This window comes from Schistocerca nitens, chromosome 8, assembly GCF_023898315.1.
Source record: "Schistocerca nitens isolate TAMUIC-IGC-003100 chromosome 8, iqSchNite1.1, whole genome shotgun sequence".
NCBI classification, from domain to species: Eukaryota; Metazoa; Arthropoda; class Insecta; order Orthoptera; family Acrididae; genus Schistocerca; species Schistocerca nitens.
In genome coordinates this window covers 265,493,874-265,517,822 of record NC_064621.1, presented here as the reverse complement: position 1 = coordinate 265,517,822, position 23,949 = coordinate 265,493,874, and positions in this window count along the sequence as shown.

Genomic DNA, 23,949 nt, shown 5'->3' with positions numbered 1-23,949 from the left:
AAGGAAACGCGGTTGAAAATAAAAGTACATGGTTGGTAAAAGTGGTCTGTATATTTAACGCTACATTGTGAGACACAGTAAAAGTTGCGACAAAGCGGCCTGTCGGTCAAGGTCAGTTCCCTTATGGCACTTAGCTCGTTTGCCAACGCAAGCTTACTGCAACAGTCTTGCTTCAGTTACCATATGTACACATTTCGCTACTATTTATGATCTCCTACTCCTGAACGGTAAAGTGGGTATGTGCCTGATCGACTGGTACATCAGTCAGATTGGTCAAATAGTTTACTAACTGTTGTTGTTGTTGTGGTCTTCAGTCCTGAGACTGGTTTGATGCAGCTCTCCATGCTACTCTATCCTGTGCAGGCTTCTTCATCTCCCAGTACCTACTGCAACATACATCCTTCTAAATCTGTTTAGTGTATTCCTCTCTTGGTCTCCCTCTACGATTTTTACCCTCCACGCTGCCTTCCAACACTAAATTGGTGATCCCTTGATGCCTCAAAACATGTCCTACCAACCGATCCCTTCTTCCAGTTAAGTTGTGCCACAAACTTCTCTTCTCCCCAATCCTATTCAGTACCTCCTCATTAGTTATATGATCTACCCATTTAATCTTCAGCATTCTTCTGTAGCACCACATTTCGAAAGCTTCTATTCTCTTCTTGTCCAAACTAGTTATCGTCCATGTTTCACTTCCATACTTGGCTACGCTCCAATTAAATACTTTCAGAAACGACTTCCTCACACTTAAATCAATATTCGATGTTAATAAATTTCTCTTCTTCAGAAACGCTTTTCTTGCCATTGCCAGTCTACATTTGATATCCTCTCTACTTCGACCATCATCAGTTATGTTGCTCCTCAAATAGCAAAACACCTTTACTACTTTAAGTGTCTTATTTCCTAATCTAATTCCCTCAGCATCACCCGACTTAATTCGACAACATTCCATTATCCTCGTTTTGCTTTTGTTGATGTTCACCTTATACCCTCCTTTCATGACACTGTCCATTCCGTTGAACTGCTCCTCCAAGTCCTTTGCTGTCTCTGACAGAATTACAATGTCATCAGCGAACCTCAATGCTTTTATTTCTTCTCCATGGACTTTAATACCTACTCCGAATTTGTCTTTTGTTTTCCTTTACTGCTTGTTCAATATACACCGCAATTTTCAGTCTTCAGAAATCACAAGACGATACACATTAGTGATATTTGTTTGAATAACTTGTATTTACCTTGTCTTATACAATATGGTGATTGTCCACAAGGATTATCTATCTCTTTCCTTTTTATAGCGTTCATACATTCACATTACATACATCGATTAAGAAACTTTTCTTTCTCTCCCGACCAGTACGAGAACAAAATCCGCCCAGACAAAATGTCTTACCTAGAATCAGTTCTCACTTAACAATCATATATACACTCCTGGAAATGGAAAAAAGAACACATTGACACCGTTGTGTCAGACCCACCATACTTGCTCCGGACACTGCGAGAGGGCTGTACAAGCAATGATCACACGCACGGCACAGCGGACACACCAGGAACCGCGGTGTTGGCCGTGGAATGGCGCTAGCTGCGCAGCATTTGTGCACCGCCGCCGTCAGTGTCAGCCAGTTTGCCGTGGCATACGGAGCTCCATCGCAGTCTTTAACACTGGTAGCATGCCGCGACAGCGTGGACGTGAACCGTATGTGCAGTTGACGGACTTTGAGCGAGGGCGTATAGTGGGCATGCGGGAGGCCGGGTGGACGTACCGCCGAATTGCTCAACACGTGGGGCGTGAGGTCTCCACAGTACATCGATGTTGTCGCCAGTGGTCGGCGGAAGGTGCACGTGCCCGTCGACCTGGGACCGGACCGCAGTGACGCACGGATGCACGCCAAGACCGTAGGATCCTACGCAGTGCCGTAGGGGACCGCACCGCCACTTCCCAGCAAATTAGGGACACTGTTGCTACTGGGGTATCGGCGAGGTCCATTCGCAACCGTCTCCATGAAGCTGGGCTACGGTCCCGCACACCGTTAGGCCGTCTTCCGCTCACGCCCCAACATCGTGCAGCCCGCCTCCAGTGGTGTCGCGACAGGCGTGAATGGAGGGACGAATGGAGACGTGTCGTCTTCAGCGATGAGAGTCGCTTCTGCCTTGGTGCCAATGATGGTCGTATGCGTGTTTGGCGCCGTGCAGGTGAGCGCCACAATCAGGACTGCATACGACCGAGGCACACAGGGCCAACACCCGGCATCATGGTGTGGGGAGCGATCTCCTACACTGGCCGTACACCACTGGTGATCGTCGAGGGGACACTGAATAGTGCACGGTACATCCAAACCGTCATCGAACCCATCGTTCTACCATTCCTAGACCGGCAAGGGAACTTGCTGTTCCAACAGGACAATGCACGTCCGCATGTATCCCGTGCCACCCAACGTGCTCTAGAAGGTGTAAGTCAACTACCCTGGCCAGCAAGATCTCCGGATCTGTCCCCCATTGAGCATGTTTGGAACTGGATGAAGCGTCGTCTCACACGGTCTGCACGTCCAGCACGAACGCTGGTCCAACTGAGGCGCCAGGTGGAAATGGCATGGCAAGCCGTTCCACAGGACTACATCCAGCATCTCTACGATCGTCTCCATGGGAGAATAGCAGCCTGCATTGCTGCGAAAGGTGGATATACACTGTACTAGTGCCGACATTGTGCATGCTCTGTTGCCTGTGTCTATGTGCCTGTGGTTCTGTGAGTGTGATCATGTAATGTATCTGACCCCAGGAATGTGTCAATAAAGTTTCCCCTTCCTGGGACAATGAATTCACGGTGTTCTTATTTCAATTTCCAGGAGTGTTGTTTCGTAGTACAAACAATGCTACTTTATTCCGTGCACTAGAAAGTCCGATTCACTGAGCACAAAAATTAAAATAATACAATTATAATTACATTTTTAATATTGCCAATTCTTCTTTATACCACTGAAATAAGGTTTGACATCGTCGTAATATTATTTTTCATTGTTGTAGCACTATAACTAGCAGCATCTTCTTTCCAAGTGTTTGTCGTAGCTGATCACACATATAAAAAGGGAGAAAGAGTGAGCCATCTATGCCCTAGTGATTTGCGGAACTGTCCTGCTACCTCAACATATTTAAAATCCATGCTGCACCCGACCAGTAGCCACCTAAATTAAAGGGAAAGTGCGCCAGTACGAATCACTATGCGGCTGTCCACCAGTGAGCAAACAACAAACGACCAACTATACTGTATTTTAGTGTACTGTCACACTGATAGGTCGTAAACTCTACACAGTGGTGGGTACTCTCGCTGAACGAGAAACTCGTGCATCAGGGGAGTGTTCCGAAAACGGAGGCCTGTTTACGTCATTTTATTCTTCCTTTGCGACTGGAACATGTCTGTCGACGCCTTATCTCTTGCGACTGAGGCAAGAGCTACTCTACAAGTTTTTCTAACAGGCTTGGTTGTGCCAATTATGTGTGTCTTTCAGACCGACATAGGTTCCAAATGTATTCCTCGGACGAAGTATTGTATACATTTATTAGTATTTTACGTAAACAGCCATGGAAAGACGCATATATAACTCCTCCAGATTTTAGCTACAGCTCTTCCTTGAGGAGAGCAACCTGGATTCTGATACAGATCTGGATTTCGCGGCCCCTCCCGTCGGAGGTTCGAGTCGTCCATCAGGCATGGGGGAGTGTGTTGTTCTTAGCATAAGGTAGTTTAAGTAGTGTGTAATTATAGGGACCGATGGCCTCAGCAGTTTGGTCCCTTAGGAATTCACACACATTTGAACATTTAAGTGAGCCAATATCGTTATTTGTAGGAGTGCCGATAGCGAGGACGGTTTGTGCCCTTAACATACGACAAAAGCAATAATAAGGGCTGTAGTTCACAGACGACCCCTCTCTCCCCTAAAATTAGTCTGTGATGCCACAGCGATCCGTGGCGCAACCAGGATTCTTGGGCAGCAAGTCGGCTTATACGTTGTGGTAACAGAATAATTTGCATCATAGCTAAGTAGAGTCAAATTTAATGAAGTTTTCGTTATAATAACTAAAACTTCAAGGTATATTCAGAAAACTAAGGTAATGGACGAGTCTCTGAAGACTATTTGAATACAAATTACCTGGACGTATTATGCAGGATGTTCACAATTTTTAATGCAGGCGACTATGGGCTGTTGGGGGGACTTAAAAGATAAAAGTCTGATCAAGAATCCATGTGCTGAAATGCACCGTTTGGATGTAAATAAAGTTTACAGAACGGATCAGTTTTAAATGTCACAGTTCATGGCACGCACACAGGGAGACAACGAACTTTGGCTTCAGAGCTCTGCAGTAGTCCATCGCATGGACAGCGTGAAGGTAGTCTTCTGCAAAGGCGAGAAAGTGATGTGAACGTGGGGTACCATAGTCAGCCTTCCTGGTTTGGAATGTACCAACTTCTCGCAGCCGTGGTTGTAGTCGGGAGATAACTGTGCGTGGTTTCATAATTACAACAGAGATAGAGAGACACTTTAAAATAGAAACAGACGACGTTGATCTCCTCTGTTTGTGTATACTATGAAGTGGGCAATTGTAAAGTGTAACAATGTTTAAACGCTACGTCCAGGACACACGTTCCTTATCATAACTTTATCCCACAAAGTCTCTCCTGCAACTAATAGAAGCAAGTTTATCACAAACTACGAAAATGTGCAAGGGCGGACCAATAACTTTTATCGTAGTATGATAGCCTTATTTATAGATCCCATTTAGATTCAAACGTTGATGTATGTGTTGGAAATCGACCTGGCAGTTATTAGGAGCATGGTCGCTTGCCGGCCGAGGTGGCCGAGCGGTTCTAGGCGCTACACTCCGGAACCGCGTGATCGCTACGGTCGCAAGTTCGTATTATGCCTCGGGCATGGGTGTGTGTGATGTCCTTAGGTTGGTTAGGTTAAAGTAGTTCTAAGTTCTAGGGGACTGATGACCTCAGATGTTAAGTCCCTTAGTGCTCAGAGACTTGTTTTCTTGACACGCACTGACATTCGCTGTTCCTTCAACTGCCTCGTGTTCCGGAACGAGTTCTGTTTGGAGCTGTAGTCACTCTGATTTTATGCACCTTGACATCCAAAATTCTGTGTCCGATTGGGAGAGTTATATTTTCATTCATTTCCACCGAGTAGTTAACAAATTAAATTATTTTACCTAGCTCGTCCTTAAGATCTGCAGAGCAGTTTATGATCGTCTGAAGTGCCCTTATAGTTTTGCAAGTCAGTTTATGAACGTACAAACTGCCCCTACATAAATTTCTCTTTGACTATAGATACGTTTGTAACTCTGCTCATCATAGCTGTAGCATGAAACAAATAGCGCTGCCTCGCTTTTTCTTCGGTGCAGACGAATGCGCACTTTCGTCGCAAAGGAAAGGCGGTTGAAAATAAAAGTACATGGTTGATAAAAGTGGTCTGTAGATTTAAGACTACATTGTGAGACAGAGTAAAAGGTGCGACCAAGCAGCTGTGGCCGAGCGGTTCTAAGCGCTTCTGTCCGGAACCGCGCTGCGGCTACGGTCACTGGTTCTAATCCTGCCTCGGGCGTGGATGTTTGTGATGTCCTTAGGTAAGTTAGCTTTAAATAGTTCTAAGTTCTAGGTGACTGATGGCCTCAGATGTTAAGTCCCATAGTGCTCAAAGTCCTTTGAATCAGGGTCGCTTACGTACTAGTGTAAACCCTCTTGTTATTGTCAATTTACGGTAAGTACGTATTCCAGTGGGCTTTCAAATAAGACGTCCTGCTTGCCTTGTAACTACAGTAAATAGTATTTTCCGTTAAAAATTAAATTAAGACTTGGATTATCCATGTTTTACGGTTATCCGGATAGTGTCTGGTACTTGCTAAGAACCCTGATTTTGGATCACAATTTTATTCAGTTGTCTGAAATTCATTCAGCATCAACTCACCCCTACATTTTGTTATGACATACTCTGGATGACATAAAACTTCGTATAATATAGCAACAGCTCAGCACGTTCTCTAGTTTTAACAGAAAATATGTAATGTAACAACTCCACATATTCTGGGTATAAATAAAAAGTTTATTTAATGCACAACTAATACAACATAATCTTGGTATAACACAAAACTGCACGTGATGTAGCGACTATTACAACATAGTCTTAGTATAACACAAAACTGCGAGTGTTGTAGCAACGACACACACCACATCTACAACGAAGCCATATCCTTCACAGCAGACAAATGAGAGAATGAGCACGTGTTTATAGCAGGCCTCGCAGAATTCTACGCGGCGTACCTCCATTTCTTTCGCAAACTGCTTCATTATCAGTCAGCTTTTCTGCTTCCCGTGAAGGCACTGAAACCGAGAAATTAGGTGAGCACGAGCTTATACTGAAGCCCTGAGAGCTCCTGGTATACGGTCAGATATTAGAACGTACCTCAGCGTCATTCCTCCAACTGCTTAGACAATGTCATCTCCATATTCTCGAGACAGCCGTGGAATCGTCGAAAACTTCAGTCCTTACTGTCTCAACTTCGACGCCGACTCCGCTAGAGCTTTTCCTGTTCCCGAGGCTTGTATGCGGCAGCGGCCTCATCAAAAACTCCAGTCTTCACAGTCTCAGCTAGCAGGCCGCCACATTCGCAGCCTTTACTTGTCGCATCTTGACGTCATCGAAAACTCCAGTCTTCACAGTATCAACGACTACGCCGCCAACTCACAGGTTGTACACTTCCTGAGACTTGTATGGAGCGGCAGCGCCATCGAAAACTCCAGTCTTCACAATATCAACTTCGACGCCGCACACTTCAAGACTTTTACAGTTCCGTAGACATGTACGCAGCGGCGGCGTTATCGGAAACTCCGGTCTTCTTATTCTATCACAGTCTGTTGCTAAGAGTTGTACGACTTTCAAAGTGTGGCACACATTACTACCGCTTCTTCTTTTATATCTTTTCGACAAAGCTAACCTTGGTTTCCGTAGAAACGACTCGTGACGTCTTAGCTTCACCCATTGTTTTCAGTAACTACGTCGTAATAGACCCATTTTGTATATTTAATCTAGGACGACCGATGGAGAAAACTGTCTTTAAGCTGTCCACTTATGTCGAAAACTGAGATAACCTACGTGAAGACTATAATGCTAGTCACATAGATTTGGCAGGAGGCTTCTTTCATGTTGCTTCAACAATAGTATCACCGTGTGCTTGACATTTAACACTCTGAGCAGACGTCAAATCCTTCTTAATGTTACAGAAAGTGTTCGAATATCAGTTAATGCACTACCAGCACATTAAAAAGGAGCAAGGTTCGAACAGTCGGATAGATAGCCGTAATCTGTTACGAAAAAGTCTTCCGTTAACTCTGACGACATTGAACCAAACTCTTTCGGCAAGCCTTTGTGATCACATTAATGGAAAAGATACATTAAAACCTAATCTTAACATTTCGTATTTTTGCTATATATTGTGAAACTAATCCACATAGATGACGAGCGTCGGTGCCCTCGGCACAGGCCATTCAGCTGGCCCTGGTTCGGTCTCCATTCTTTCTCCAGTAATTTCCGTTATCGGAGGATAGATGAGGAGCTCCGTGTAGGTGAGAACTGGCCAGATTGCCCACTTCGTCTCCTCAGATTTAAGAATTCTTAGAAGATAAAGCTTCAGTTCTTTCACAGGCAAATTTCCTACTGGGCGACACAGTTGTGGACTTGTGTGGGTGAGATATAAATCCCTACTTTCACTTGAACTGTACGATTCGTTTCACTGAACGCATTAATAAGATATTCTGTAGACTTTTCTCATGATGGGGCACACTAAAAAAAACGTTTTCGTCTTGAAGTTAATATTTTCTTACGAAATAGACATTCTACAGCGTATCTACATCGAATCTGCGTTTCAGTTCCTATCATGTTGTGTGGTTCACACGAAAACATATGTTACTGGTGTCCATCAGATTCCGTCTCATTCGTTTTCAAAAATATTGAACCATTGTCGATGACGTGAAAGCGGTTTTCCTACTGGCATCATTTCTGTTTTGTGTAATTTTGAAGTAATAATCATGCATTATTCTACTGCAACTGACGACTAGGTGTAAGTTACGGTGTAAGAGCTATTTCTCAAAAGTGTCGCTTTGTAAATGGTGTTACTTATAAGTTTATAAGAACGAACAAAATGTTTGTTGAATATCTTGTAGCGACAGAAGCACCAGAATTTCCATTGCAGTATCTCATACACAATTAATTCGTGAACTTGTTTTTTGGGAACTGTTTATACGCAAGTGAGTTTTAAATTCGCTAACCAACATGATCCAGATGACTTATGTCACCATCAAATGCCACGCGGGGTAGCCGTGCAGTATGAGGCGCCCTCCCATGGTTCGCACGGATCGCCCCGTCGAAGGTTCGAGTCCTCCCACGGACATGGGTGTGTTTGTGTTGTCTTTATCGTAGTTTAAGTTTGATTAAGTAGTCTGTAAGCCTAGGGACCCATAACCTCAGCAGTTTGCTCCCATAGGAACTTACTGCAAATTTCCTACCACCATCAAATGGTTAGGTGTACTTCTAGTTATAGCTGAAACATGTTAATTCGAAGATAAAAATAGACGTAAAAAGTGGAATCCATTTTCCAACGGCACGAGTCAGTTTGTCAAAGGTAAAAATATTGGCAACCTACGGCTATTTGTCAGCTTTACTTAAATATCCTTCTTCTCTTCCGGTATAACATCAAACGTAACTTTCCATTAGGTTGTTGTCTCCCGTTTTGTATCACATGAGTCCACAGAGATAGCTTAATAATAAATAACATTTAACATTACCCTACTCAACGAGTTTGTAGATCGACTTGCCGACGATGTCTTGAGATGAGACAAGCGGCTTTACAGCAAAATATCACGCAGCGTAGTGTCGAATAAGCTTGCGTCAGTTTCGCTAAGTGATGCTACCTGCGGTAGCAGCCAAACAGACCGAGGCTTAGTCACTATTTTTACCGATTATTCAGCCACCAATCACTTTCGACCGGGCAGTCCTAATCAGACGGCCGCCATATAGGTGGAGCCTCTAGCACACTCCGAACAGCCGTCTTTCAAATGTTGCTGCTCGGACGTCGAGGCTAGGAGTTCGTGGCAGTCTCTGCCACGCCGACACCACGCAACTGCCCTGTGGTGCGACCTACTTCCGCAAGCGCCAACCGAGCAGTGGCGGGGAACCGACTCAGCATGCTGATGTGTCAGTTTTTCCTGCTACCGCCAAGACACCAAACTGTTTCCCAGATCATATCTACGGGACATGGGTGCATTCAACCCTGTTCTGTAATGTGTTTTCGAATTCGTTGAAAATGAAGGGCATTACTCAGTTGCTGGAGTTTTGCTGGTTGGTTCCCAGGGAGCACGTCGGCCACCAAACCCACACCACCTGGGTGGTAGAGCAACCCACCCGTTCCCGGTAGCGGTCGTATCACGACACAACCGTTACACTGTAATATACACCGATGTACTGAAACGTTATGACCATGTCGTTAATAGTATATTGGTCCAGCTTTGGAATGTAATGAAACAGTGATTATGCGTCACACAGTTCCCCAAATTTTGGTCCAGTAATTTGTGGGCACGGAACTGGCGCACTATAGAGTCCTGGATGAACTCCATCGGGATCGTATCAGATGTGGGTTCACTTTTCAAACCACTGCAGCAAGACTCTTACACAGACAGTTATCCTACTGGAATATGTCATCACCAGGAAATGAGACTGGATGCAGGTTGCCTGCCATTACGTTCGAGTAGTTCGCAGCTGCCATACTGCCTCTGATTTCTACCACACGTTGCCTGGGAGAAGCCAAGGTTAACGTCCTTCATAGAATAAAACTGCCTGTAGCGGCCTGTGTCCGTGACGTAGTTCATATTGCGTGCAGTTTTATGCCTGGATGACACCACATATGTAAATCATTATCATACTTGTGTAATTAAATTTTCCCTGGGACATATGGGTCTCAACGGTATCTACAATAATGATAGGAGCCGATGAAATTAATTAAAATTTGTGCTCCAGTCAGGACTTGAACCATGGTCTCCTGCTTACGAGGCAGATGTGTCAGCTGTAACAATAGCGTAACTGCGCTGATTACCGTAGTCCAATGCCCTTCCTAACACAAAATTCATTTGACACCCTCAGTCTATTTTCCCCGTCTTAAATCGTCAGTACTGCTGAGGCTCTCGAGACTGGAATAGGGCCCCACTATTTAAAAAGTGGAAAATAGGCTGAAGGCGTGAATTGAAGTTTGTGGTAGGGAGGGTATTGGCCTAGTGTAGTGCGTGCATGTGTTTACCTGTACTGCTATGGTGGTGTAATGATTAATACATCTGGCTAGTGTACAGAAGAAAATAGTTCAAGTCCCAGCGCAAATTTTGATTCATTTCTTCAGCGTCTATCATTATCGTGAGTTGTTACACTATTGTAACAAGAATGTGATCATCCAGTCGGACGACACATCCTTTTAACTCACTAGCATATCTCCATAATATCAAATCCGCTCCTGTCGTATTTGCCAAGGTCGTTGGGTCAACGTGGGAACACTCTGTGGATCCCCATATTCGACAATACGTATTGAACTCGATGTTCCGAAATACTTGTGCCTGGCCGCGCGGAGTAGCCGAGCGGTCCGAGGTGCCTTGCCACTGTTAGCGCGGTTCTCGCCGTAGGAGTTTCGAGTCCTCCCTTGAGCATAGGTGTATGTGTGCGTGTGTGTGTTGTCCCTCGCGTAAGTTGGTTTAAGTTAGATTAAGTAGTGTGTAAGCCTAGGGACAGATGACCTTAGCAGTTTGGTCCCTTAGAACTTACCACCAATTTCCTATTTCCTACTTGTGCCCGCACCAGCATTGTACTCTGGCGTCAGATCCACCAAAGGCCGTCGTGTATCCTGCTTTGCAGAATGGGCAAGACTCCGACCTCCACATTCTGCGATCAATCATGTACGTGCAGCACCTTGTCACACGCTCGTAGTCTCGCCTTCCCTTATTCACATTCCACAGATGCTCATGACCACAGCACGCGGACAGCTGACCAGGCTTGTCCTTTCTGAGCTACTTCTTCCTGGGCTCCACCAACTACACTTCGTCGTTTGTATCAGTTGATTACTCCATTTTACTTCATTAGATTGATTTCCCCATTCGTCTCTCTTCTGCGTATACACTTTCCTTACCAAGTCACTTGCCCACAACCCCAACAACTGACTTCAAATCTCTCGCTGATCAATGGCCATGCTGTTTTTCTCTATGAGTGTAGTTCTCACGAATTTGCCGCTATCAACATACAAAGATCGAAAAAAGGTACCTGATTTTTGATTAATTGTTTGAGTATTCTTTGAAGTCCTGGACCAATTAATTCTCTTCTTGAAGTTGGTTTTGATTTAGTATTATATATATTTTCAACTACATCGTAAACTTACTAGCGGAATCCTCTTTTCCCGCTATAAAATCTTTGCACACGTGTATGTTTATTTAATCAGTTGTCTCATTTGATTCGTTATTTCGGTTACGACTTTAGAAACTTTGTTTAACGTTACAATCATTTAGCGATTTATTGGTAAGTCAGAAAATACCTTTACTTTCTGTAAGGTAATACATTTTATGGGGCTATGGCTGAGTTCTCTAACACACTCAACCCTGATAAAAATGCTTCAGTTAGGGTTTAGCCACTTTCTATAAACAACCTATGGTAGTGCCTGAATTATCCAGTTGGAACAAAATGTTGAGATTACCTTTATAGATGCAACTAGTTTCTCACACAAGAAGATACTTTACTTCATATGAATCGATTAAATTAACAATAAGTAAAATGTCAGTGGCTTTTCACACCATTAAAATTCCATTGAAATCTGGGTCCAAGATAGCCTAATTAATGAAGATAACGACCTAGAACTGAAACAGGCGTGAAACCATGCACTGCATCCCAACAACGATAGAGTGGGCACTGGTGACAGTTGGCAGCCGGGTACAGCCACCCCCACGCCACCATCAGCCACCGCAGTGTGAAAGGACTGGTAATGACCAATGTGTATCGTTAGCCGACAAGTCCGGAGCATCAGTCACCAGCAGCCAACTGAGGATGGAAATGAGTCTGTTTCCCCAAACCCTTATAATGTGAGTAGCCTGGATACCTTAGAATTCTAAAAATTCTCCTTTACTCCTTCTTTTTTACTATATTACAATGGTACATCACATCTTTTCTGTAGGTCTGAAGGTGGTCGTTACTGACGTAAATTAATATCCGGTTTCAAAGCTGTATGATCCACAAAAGGAATATATGATTATGTAACTGTCAGAAGCTTGTTGTCTAGTCTGCCAACAAAAAATGAGTCACGCAACAAGCAAGACATTTCTTTCGCTCTTCGAAAACTTCTGCATCAGATATGAATCAACTCAGCCGCCTTTACTAGCCAAGTGCAAACCTAAATTGCATTTTATCAATATCCTGAATAGTTTTGTACATAAAATGGAATATTTGTCATTTGGGACGTGACTTTCATCACTGATATCCCGCACGTATCAATGCTCTCTGACAGATTAACTGATCGGTGATGATTGATTATTACGCACGGTGTGATTTTGTTATTGTTATTTATCAGGTAAGCTTGATTAAACTGATTTACCCATTTGCGATGTTACAGATCAGTCTCCTATAATTGATTGCATTTATTGTTTTTATTTTTGTATATTCGGTAGAGGGAATGTGGCTGTGGTATTCTAACTTATGGAAACTATTCGAAAACCAATACTGAGATGGCCTGTTTACTAATTCCTGAAAAGATGTCGCTAACCAAGGCCTCACAAAATTTTAAAATACTATATGGGGCTCCGACTACGGAAATGAAAAGTAAACACAAAAAATCCGAGAGATGAGCAGCTTTTACTGCTGATTACGCGATTCAAGTAGGTGTCTGCGATTTGCCACTAGATTTCTTTCACTTAAGTTCAATAACTAAAATGACGTTGGGCATGATGCGACACAACTGTTTGTCTTTGAATAACAATGCTTAGGATTTCCAGAGAACAGGAAAAGAATTACATCTTCATAGTGATTCAAGCCAGTGTGTGACTTTAAATACTGAAAAATAAACAGAAGAAAAAGAACGGGACACATAAAAAATATTTCATATCCTTTGTGTAATCTGTGATACCTCCGTTAACTTACGAAGAACGTTTAGCATCAAATACTTCCGGAATTTTGGTGCAATTTCTAAGACTAATTTTAAAACAGCCCGGTACCTCACTATGCAGCAAAGTTACCTGTCTAGGCTGTTTACGCAGTGTCGTATAAAAACCGCAGCAGAACGCAGCAGCAACTTTCATTGGCAGCAACCTCTTGACTTTCGAAAGAAACGAAATACTGCTTCATACATCCATTATGAGACACACCACTAACCATTGCTCATTAAAAACTTTGACTATTTTGTGTAGGGGTGGAATAACGTAAGATTTATAATTAGGTACTAACAAGCCAGCTTGAAAAGTTTTCTCTTCCTTCCATTTTCTCGAGTATCTTCATTAGCACCAAAAATTGTCTGTCCTTTTGTCTGCAGGTTGTAAGCCACTGTTTATTAAAATTACTGTTAATGCGTTCTGAGTAATGTGGAATGCTCAGGACCGCACAAAACATCACGGAGGTGTAACTCAGGACTTTTCACATATTGAGAGAGGTTTCGTATTGGATTGGCGGTCGAGAGTAGCCGTGCTCGAAGTGATTTACGTTTTCTGTAATTTCTCTAAATTACTTGATTCTAATATAGGTGTGGCTCACCATCAAAACGACAATCAAAATACTCAGTCGTTACAGCTCATTTTCCTATGAAAGACTACATACTCACCTACCTCTAGCGGTAGAAGTTGCGAGACAAGCTTTGTGCATAACGGTGTGATTTACTCTTAAGATTCCAAGAGTATTAGTTCCTGGAAGAATCAGTCAGTACACTGTATCCTGGTACACACATCGCGTGGAAGGACCACAAAGGTAAAATCAAAGAGCTACAAGCTACCTCTGAGGCTTACTAACATTCATTTTTTCCTCACACCCTTCTCAACTGGACCAAGAAGAGAGAGAAACGTCAGTGGCTCACAAAGCACACTCAGTCACAAACCATAAGGTACGTTCCAGAGTACAGGTGTATAAAAGCCAAACGACGTACAGGAATACATACTTACTGGTTCAGAGAACCCTGTCGACATGGCGTAAAATCCTGGACTTGCGCGTTCCCGTCACATATCTCTCTCTCTCTCTCTCTCTCTCTCTCTCTCTCTCTCTCTCTCCCACTCTACACAAAATAGATATCAGTCTCTGACGGAGTATATATTTCTTGATGAAGTAGGGGAACCTGAAGTGTTGGGAAGAAAATGGTGCAACATTCAGTACGATACGTCCATGTTATACTTACAACTGAAGTACTATAGGTGGGCTTTATGTATAGAGCTTCCAGATCAGTCAATTTTGAAACGATCTTCAACACAGTGCTCATTCATCGCATAATTATTTTCTTTTACCGTTAGATGACAGCCTCACAGAAGCCCCATCAATATACGAGGGGCGTTAAGTAGGTAATGCAACATATTGTTTTGCTTGGCCATTTCAGATTGAAAAAATGCGGAATTTCTTGTGGGGGCATTTTCGAGTATTCCTGCTTCAGCTCCTATAGTTTCATGAAGTTCCTATTGGTGGCGGCACAGACTCCAAAATGGCGTCTATAGCGGACGTGCTTTCAAAACAGAGAGCTCTCATTGAGATTCTTTTGTCGGAAAGCCAGAGCGTCCCACATATTCATAGGTGCTTGCAGAATGTCTACGGAACGCTGGCAGAGAATAAAGGCAAGCGAGTCTTTGGGCGAGGCGTCTGTCAACATAGCAAACAACGTGGCGAAAACCTGTCCGATTTCCAGCTGTGACTGCTGGAATATTGGAATATACGGACACTCTCATTCGAGATGATCGAAGGTTCTCAGTCACATACTCCGCCGCTCAACTCATCTCTGTCGGTAGTGCTAACACACTCGTTCACCAGCTGAGGTACTCAAAGGTGCTTGTCAACTGGGTCCCTCGTCGCTTAATAGAATATCATAAAGACCAACGAAGGACTATCTGTGGAGAGTTGCTTGTGCATTAGGAGGTTGATTCTCACAACTTTTGTCGAGAATCATCATAGGCGATCGAAACAAAGCGGCGACATGAAGTGTAGCCACACCCCCTCTCATACTAAAAAATAGTTCAAAGCCGCAACCTCAGCGAGTAAAGTTATAGAGATGGTCTTCTGGGACTCTGAAGGGGTCATTCTGTTCGATGTTCTCAGTCATGGTGTGACACACCGGTGTCAATGTGTTCTTTTTTCCATTTCCAGGAGTGTATACGGTAAAGTGGACGCCCTCCGTGACACGGTCTCTGGACTACAAACCATCGGCACCCAGTTCCGCTCACCATCCTGGAGGACTCGGATTCGGGCTATGACTGACGATAGGCCCAATACGACCATGTTTTTCTGTCCGTTTCCGTACAGTCAGTAGCTGTGGCCTGTTCTCATCCAGCCACTTCTTTTTAGAGTTGGCACATTACTGCACCCCTCCTCTGTACTTACACCGTCGGGGGGTGGCACGGAACTTAAAGTTCCACCGCCACACCTTCAACGTGCTATGCTCGGCTGTTATTCAGCTGTTGCCTTGAGTCCTCTCTCACTTGTCCACCGAGACAGTTGGACCGGATGTGAACCGGTGACGCTGTGTATTAGTAAACTTCCACACACACACACACACACACACACAAAAAGACCAGTCAGTTGGAGCGTGCCAGCAGTTAGGTCGGTCCTGGCAGTGTTTGTCTTAGGACGCGGCAGAAGTTCAGTCGGGGCGTGGCTGCAGTGAGATCCGGACAGCCATGATTCGCTAGACGGTTGCCGATACATATCACATGAGTGCGGACCACTTTGGTTGGTCGTCAGTCGGTCGTCTTGTCGGACAGCGTGTGTGTTGGCCGGCCTGTGTGTGACGACTCGTGATTCGCCCTTGTTGTTGGACATTCGCTGTGACGTTAGCGTTGCCTATCCTTCGTCCAAGTGTCCGTGAAACTGTGTGTAGCTTGTGATGTCGGCGGAGTACATCGAGAAAGTTCAACGAACAACACTACTTTTTGTATTATCGGGAAATAGGGAAGACAGTGTCACGGACGTGATACAGGATTTGGGATGGACACTATTAAAACAAAGGCGTTTTTAGTTGCAGCGTTATCTTCCAAAGAAATTTTGGTCACCAACTTTCTCCTGCGAATGCGAAAATATTTTGTTGACGCCGACCTACATGGGGAGAAACAGTCATCATAATAAAGTAGGTTTAGTGAGAGCTCGCCCTGAAAGATATGTGTTCGTTTTTTCCGCGCGCTTTTAGAGAGTGAAGTAATAGAGAATTATAGTGAAGGTGGTTCGATGAACCCTCTGTGAAGGTGCTTCGATGAAACCTCTGCCTGGCACTTAACTGTGATTTGCAGAGTATCCATGTAGATGTTGATGTGGATGTAGATGAAACTGACATGTATCTCATCGACAATCGCCAGTTGATTTTTTTTTTACGGTACGATTCCTTTTGCTTGCAGTCGCCCAAAGAACATATACAGAGCACTCCGCTGTTGCCCTCTGGATATCTTTCCTGATACAGACATTGTGCCGGTTGCAAAAAGGAATCGGTAGGGGCAGCTGTATCACCCTGCGGACACTTTGTGGTCTCTTTGAAGCGCTGTAGGTGGTACAGAACTACATCCAAACAGCCATATACGACTCTCCACCGCTGACGAAAAAGGTGGTGGTGAAATGACCGCACTGCGCCAGTCGATCATATGGAATCAGGGGATTGACATATGTCGACATGAGGACTAACACAATGGAGAAAGAAGCTATCGTGTTTGGACGTGACAATGCCCATAGCATGAATGAAGCGGTCCAGTCTGTGTGCACTTAAACCAAAAGTGTCTACAAAGGATCATGTACCATTCGCCATCATAAAGGGTCTAACTCATCTCCCTTTACATACTTTTAGGTTCCTTACGTCAAAATCGGAAAAATATCTAGCAGTAAAGCCGGTGTGTCTCCAAATTTCTGTCGGTACCTTCCAGAACTTAATTGACTCTCTTCCTGCACGTATCACTGCGATGTGCGCTGCAAAACGTCGTAATTCACTCTATTGATACCAAAAAAGAAACAAATGTTTGGAAAACATTGCCTCTAAACAGCACACCTTAAGAACTACACGCACTTCTTCAATACAAGAGAAGAGTTTCACAGCTGTGAAGGTGACCAAGTGCTCGTAACTAAAGTATGCGTTTTAGAGCCCACTTTACTAGACAGTCTATTCCTTGTTTTGGTACTCCTTTATTAGGAGTAGTATAGTTTTAGGTTGCTTAGTACCTCCAAGCACATGCGGCAAGAGCAAGCCATTAATGGTTATATTCTCACGGGCATCACGTATCACGTTACGCCGAGTGGCCGCAAAATGGGTAGTCTATACTGCCAGATGTAGCCTACTTAGTGATGTACTAACGAGCGTGGAGAAAACGTCAAGCAGTAAAATATGTGATGTGTTTTTTTGCGGAAAGACTGCTACATGCAGAGAGAAAACGACTACCACTCTAAAATGGCCATGTGTTAAGGTACCAACTATCACAGTATCTGCACTTATACCCCTAACACGCTGTATGGAAAGCAATGAGCTTGCAGTGAAAGAGACGTGTTTCACAGTGTCGATGATGAACAAGTGTTCGTAGCTCTTAAAGCAAGCATTTTAGAGCCCAATTTTGCTAGACATTTTTTTGCTATTTTGGTTTCAATAGCCTGAATAAAAACTTTTGCAGCGTGGATCCTTGTTTAGGTGTAACAAGCCTGTCCTCGAAGTCTGTAAAGGTTATTTTCCTATACTCTGGATAACACTGCGTTTTGATTGCGGTCATAAAAACGTTGTAAAACTAACTGGAGGCGAGTGTCGTGACACATTAGTGATAGCTCGTATCAAATCCGACAGGAACTGATACTTTCGGTGAATTCAGGTACATTTCAACCAGTTTCCGAGCGAACTTTGAGAAAGGATCTGCATGCAGTGAGTGTTTGGAGAGAGGCTGCACACGGCCGAACGTAAAGTCGCTCAACCTCACAATTTCCGTGCTGTCTTGTTGTTGACAGGAAACTCGGTTTCACAATAGAGTGTAGAAATTACCCATGTATGTTGTGACCAAAATCCATCAACACAGGTCTGCTCTGATTGTATTTAGTCGTATTGCCGACGAGTCTGTAACTGAACTTAATGAACTTCCCGACAAAATAAACGGAACCCAATACAAAACATTCTTGCAAATGGTCCTCCCACAGTTCTTGGTCCTGCTGAGAGTTGGTCAGCTTATGTAGTTCAAACTACGGGGCGATGGCATAATTTGTACTTGATTTTAGGAAATATGTGGATAGACAGCTTCGAAAACTAATATTGGTCGCTGTGGTTCAGCTCGAAGGAAAACTGTTTCACCAGATATGACACCAATGCACATCTACTGGGAGCCTGTAAAGAGCCTACTTCACGAGATTCCGGTCGACACTCACTTGAAGCTAGTTTCCAGGATTATCACAGCCTTGAAAGCACTACACTCCTGAGAATCTAGAGAGTGCAAGAGACTTGGCGATGAGTCATTGTACATTCTGCCGTAATCGTGGTGTTTGATGTGTTCAACAGTGCCAGTAAGTGAACAATTCTGCCTTTGTGACGTACTGTACTGTACACTGACTCAGCAGATTGAACACACTGTGGTATTTGTATAATTTTTCAGTCTTAGGGTTGTTCCGGAACACTGTGTTTTATGTTGTAAGTTCTGGTGTTTGAATATTATGTGTTTTTCACTGTTTGGAAATTGTTTCCACAACAAGTAACATAAAATTCGTAAGAACTGAATAATTCATAATTATACAGAATGAGCAAACTGAAAGAGACCCGGAGAATATGTATGAGGCTGAAGCGGAATTGATTTTTGTTCATGAACAAGAGGACTACCCATCACAGAAAATGCCGAAAACCGTGATTTCGAAGCATCAGTCGGTTGTTGAGTGAAGTGGAATTTTCCATCTCTTGAGGCCTGTTCCAGCCTTTCAAGGAATTTGAACTCACAGAACATGTACATGATGTATCAGTAAATCCCCATCAGTACTTTGGAGTGTAATTAAATAACATCAAGACTGGACAATGGTATGCAGCATCGTCACATGGTGTTTTCACAAAACTTTTAATATTAATCGGTATCTCCAGAAGTTTTACATTGAATATGGGGATCATCTTACGGAAAATGAAAGGGAATATGAGTATTTTCATAAACACAAAGCAACAGCTCTCACCGATTCGACAACCTTGGCAGGAGTACATTTGATATTCGTGGAGGAGAGGACAATCAGCAGATCCAGAGCCATCTCCCGGCCACCTCGAAACCCTGATTCCTCTTCCTGTGATTTCTTCTGTGGTGCAAAGTGGTCAGGTGTACTCAACTAATCGTTGAACACTGAAAAAGCCACAGTAGAACACTGAACATGCTGTTGCTACTCTCCCTCAGGAGAGAGCTGCCACGTGTGTCTCACAGTTTGATAAACCGAGCACAATGCTGCAGAGAGGTAAATGGCGGCCGTTTCCAGCATCTCCTAGGATTTTCGTTATTAGGGATTAATCCCGCGTCAGCCTGCGAGAAATCATTACTCGAACATGATTGCAGATGGTAGCCAAGCCTGCAGATCGTACTGTTGTGTTTGCCAAAGAGACGGCACCAGTGCAGTGTCCTCAACAGATTGCAAGTGTCGGTTTTGGTCAGAACATTGTTCTGTGCAGTTGCGAGTGCATCTACATTTACACCCCGCAAGCCAACCAACGGCGTGCAGCGGAGGGCACTTTACATGCCACTGTCATTACCTCCCTTTCCTGTTCCAGTCGCGTATGGTTCGCGTGAAGAATTTTACATTCGTGATCTCCTCGGGAGGTATAAGTAGGGGGAAGCAATATATTCGATACCTCATCAAGAACGGAACCTCTCGAAACCTGGACAGCAAGCTACACCGCAATGCAGAGCGCCTCTCTTGCAGAGTCTGCCACTTGAGTTTGCTAAACATCTCCGTAACGCTATCACGCTCACCAAATAACCCTGTGACTAAACGCGCCGCTTTTCTTTGGTTCTTCTCTATCTCCTCTGTCAACCCGACCTGGTACGGATCCCACACTAATGAGCAATACTCAAGTAGAGGTCGAACGAGTGTTTTGTAAGCCACCTCCTTTGTTGATGGACTACATTTTCTAAGGACTCTCCCAATGAATTTAAATCTGGCACCCGCCTTACCAACAATTAATTTTATATGATCATTCCACTGCAAATCGTTCAGTACGCATACTCCCAGATATTTTACAGAAGTAACTGATACCAGTGTTTGTTCCGCCATCATATAATCATACAATAAAGGATCCTTCTATGTATTCGCAATACATTACATTTCTCTATGTTAAGGGTCAGTTGCCACTCCCTACACCAAGTGCCTATCCGCTGCAGATCTTCCTGCATTTCGCTGCATTTTTCTAATGCTGCAACTTCTCTGTATACTACAGCATCATCCGCGAAAAGCCACATAGAACTTCCGACACTTTCTACTAGGTCATTTATATATATTGTGAAAAGCAAATAGTCCCATAACACTCCCCTGTGGCATGCCAGAGGTTACTTTACCGTCTGTAGACGTCTGTCCATTGAGAACAACATGCTGTGTTCTGTTTGTTAAAAGCTCTTCAATCTAGCCACGCAGCTGGTATGATATTCTGTAGGCTCTTACTTTGTTTATCAGGTGACAGTGCGGAACTGTATCGAACGCTTTCCGGAAGTCAAGGAAAATGCCATCTACCTGGGAGCCTATATCTAATATTTTCTGAGTCTCATGAAAAAATAAAGCGAGTTGGGTCTCACACGTTCGCTGTTTCCGGAATCCATGTTGATTCCTACAGAGTAGATTCTGGGTTTTCAGAAATGACATGATACGCGAGCAAAAATCATGTTGAAGTGAACACGAAGAAGGCAAATTGTTGGTGCTCGTATGGTGGATGCATCCGTAATCAAGGGAGCCGACCTGTTTGTTGTTTCAAGCGGAACCGTATCTAATACTTATACCGCATACACGGCCAGCGGAAAAATATGATTTGCTATGTTAAAAGGCAGACGGAAGTGTGTTGAATGATTGCGACAGACGGTCGCTGCAGAGGGTCGTGACGAAAAAGTAAGGGAACCACAGCTGCAAAAGATACTGCAGAGCTGAATCTTGCACTCACAAACCCTGTTAGCACCAAAACAGCGTAAATGGAGATCCACAAGCAGAGAATAGCAGACCGAGCTGGAATTCCAAAACCACTAATTAGTGACAATGCAACAGAAAAAAAGCCTGCACAATGGAGCAATGGAAGAAAATCATTTGGTCGAATTAGTCTTGTTTCCAACTTCTGGTCGAATTTATGGGCCAAAAGTGAAATATGGGGGGGGGGGGGGGGGGTGTTCGCTGATGATTTGGGCAGCCCTGTCGTAGTATTCCGAAACTCCATCCTTACTCTTCAAGGTCGCTGAGCCGTGGTAAAATTTGCTGTTTTGAAGAGCGCGCCGCAGCGCGTAGTATAAAGTAGTTGCCTTCCGTTTCTGCCGGTGGCGCCGCTGTGTAAGTCGCAGCTTTGGTGTCTCCCTCTGGTGGGAAAGGGGAAAAGTTGTCTGTTCACGTGCATTTCAGGGGCGCTATGAGCTCGGCAGTGACTCTGAGTCGGTGCAGTCTGGGCGAGTCTGGTCAGTTGGTCAGCCAGGTCAGTGTGGTTCAGTCAGTGTCTGTCTGTCAGTCGTCCGGAGTGCTAGTATGTGTTAGGCCACCACTCTACTTCAGTTTGTTCAGGCAATGGTCATTGGCGGTTGAATGGATCGGATGGTCGGTCGCGCACTGGGACACAAGATGACTTGTCCGTTTTGCGCGTCGGCGCATGTGAGGTCGCCACGTAAGTCCAGTGGGCCGCGCCGTATAGCGAGGGCTAGTGGCTTCGCGGCAGACACGAGAGCAACAGGAGCCAACTTAGGACATCGGTTTGGCCGGTGCGAGCTGTGACGCCGTGAGACGGGAGATCGCTGCGCCTTCCTGCATCAGTTGAAGCGGCTGGCAGCGGACGGTTCGGGAGAGCGTCTTGCGGGTGCTGCGCCAGGTCTTCGAAAAACATCGCAGTTTATTAGAAGTTAAGTGATTCGTGATATGTTTCATTTGCTTGTTAAATTCTACTTGTTTTCTTCGGCAGCCTCTCGCCCCAACTTGCTCATCTGTTTCCCGTCCGCATTTGTTAGGCAGTTAGTGTTTGCTGGCTGTCTGTTCAAAGATGGTTCAATTGGCTCTGAGCACTATGGGATCATCAGTCCCCAAGATATTAGAAGTACTTAAACATAAGTAACCTAAGGACATCACAAACATCCATGCCCGGGGCAGGATTCGAACCTGCGACCGTATGGGTTGCGCGGATCCAGACTGAAGCGTCTAGAACCGTTCGGCAACACCAACCGGCTATCTGTCGGTCTGCCGTACGTTAATAGCTGCCTCTGTCATGTTTGTCGGATTCGGTGTTAACGAATTTATGGCTTAAGGTGTAAAGGCCGAATCGTGAAATATGTTTTATCTTCCCTATCATCTTGAGAGGGGTTATATGTGTAATGTAGAGCATGTTTGTACATTTTACCTAAGACTGCATATCATGGGTTTTTATTTAGTGGTCATTCTAGTATATAAAGTTGCCACCCTTCAACCGTAAGAGATTTCTTTTAGAAACAAGTTGCACTTTCGGTGGCAAATAATTTTTAATGTGAGTATTTTGTACCATTTCCATCCCTCTTACGGGGTGCATAGTTTATGTGTTTGCGTAAGTTGTTAAAATTTTTAGTTTAAAGTAATATGGTGTGTTGCAGGTTTGCACCAGCGTGGTCTTTCAGACGTTGTTGTGAGCGGTCGTGACTACGGCCGTGTTAAAAGTGAGCGACAAAGTTCTCAGCCCGAAAGCTCATACTATAAAAAAAAAGGTTTTTCTGCCTCTGAGTAAATTGTAACTTGATATTTACAGGGTGTTTTCTGATTCTAATTTTAAATCTGTTTAAAAAAGGGCTTTTAGGAATAAAATTTCCATTTATTGAAAAAAAATTAATTTCTTTCATGAGTTACCGATTGGCAACTACTTCCACACTCACATAGTGTGATTAAATGTGTTAATGTTCTTGATGAATCACTTGTAAATAATTTCTTAAGAAAAGGTTTTTGAAAGTAAATTCACAGTTCAGTCGCATTACTGCCAAGGATTATGTGATCCATTACGCTAATGAAATCCTGTGGTCCTATTTTCTTACCCACCGGTAACGCTATGTCCTAAGCCGACTGGTCCCCTGTTCATACAACTCGCATCGTCCACGACTAGTTTTGTGAGCACAAGGATAAATTGTCCCGGTCACAGTCACTGTATCTCTGTATTATTGAGCGAGTGTGGTCGAATCTGGAGAGAAGAGTGCGTGATCGCTATCCACTTCCATTACCGTTACCTTAATTTCCCACTATTTTGTAGGAAGAATAGTATAAGATTCCCTTGAATTTCGTACATGACCTGCATTTATCGATTCCGAAATGACTGGAAGTGGTTTTGAATGCCAACGGTTTTCTTGTACCGTATTACACTCGGTAGAGTATTGCTTTGTGGTGTTTCCATATTGTTCACTACTCCATCCTTTTTCCAGACCAGTTTCATTTTGCCCACTCTGAATTGCTACTATGTAACGAGCCCCAGGAGACCACAGGTTGCTAGAGTTAGGCTTTACACGGTATCTCTATGAAAACTATGAATTTAAAAGTCGAAAAACGT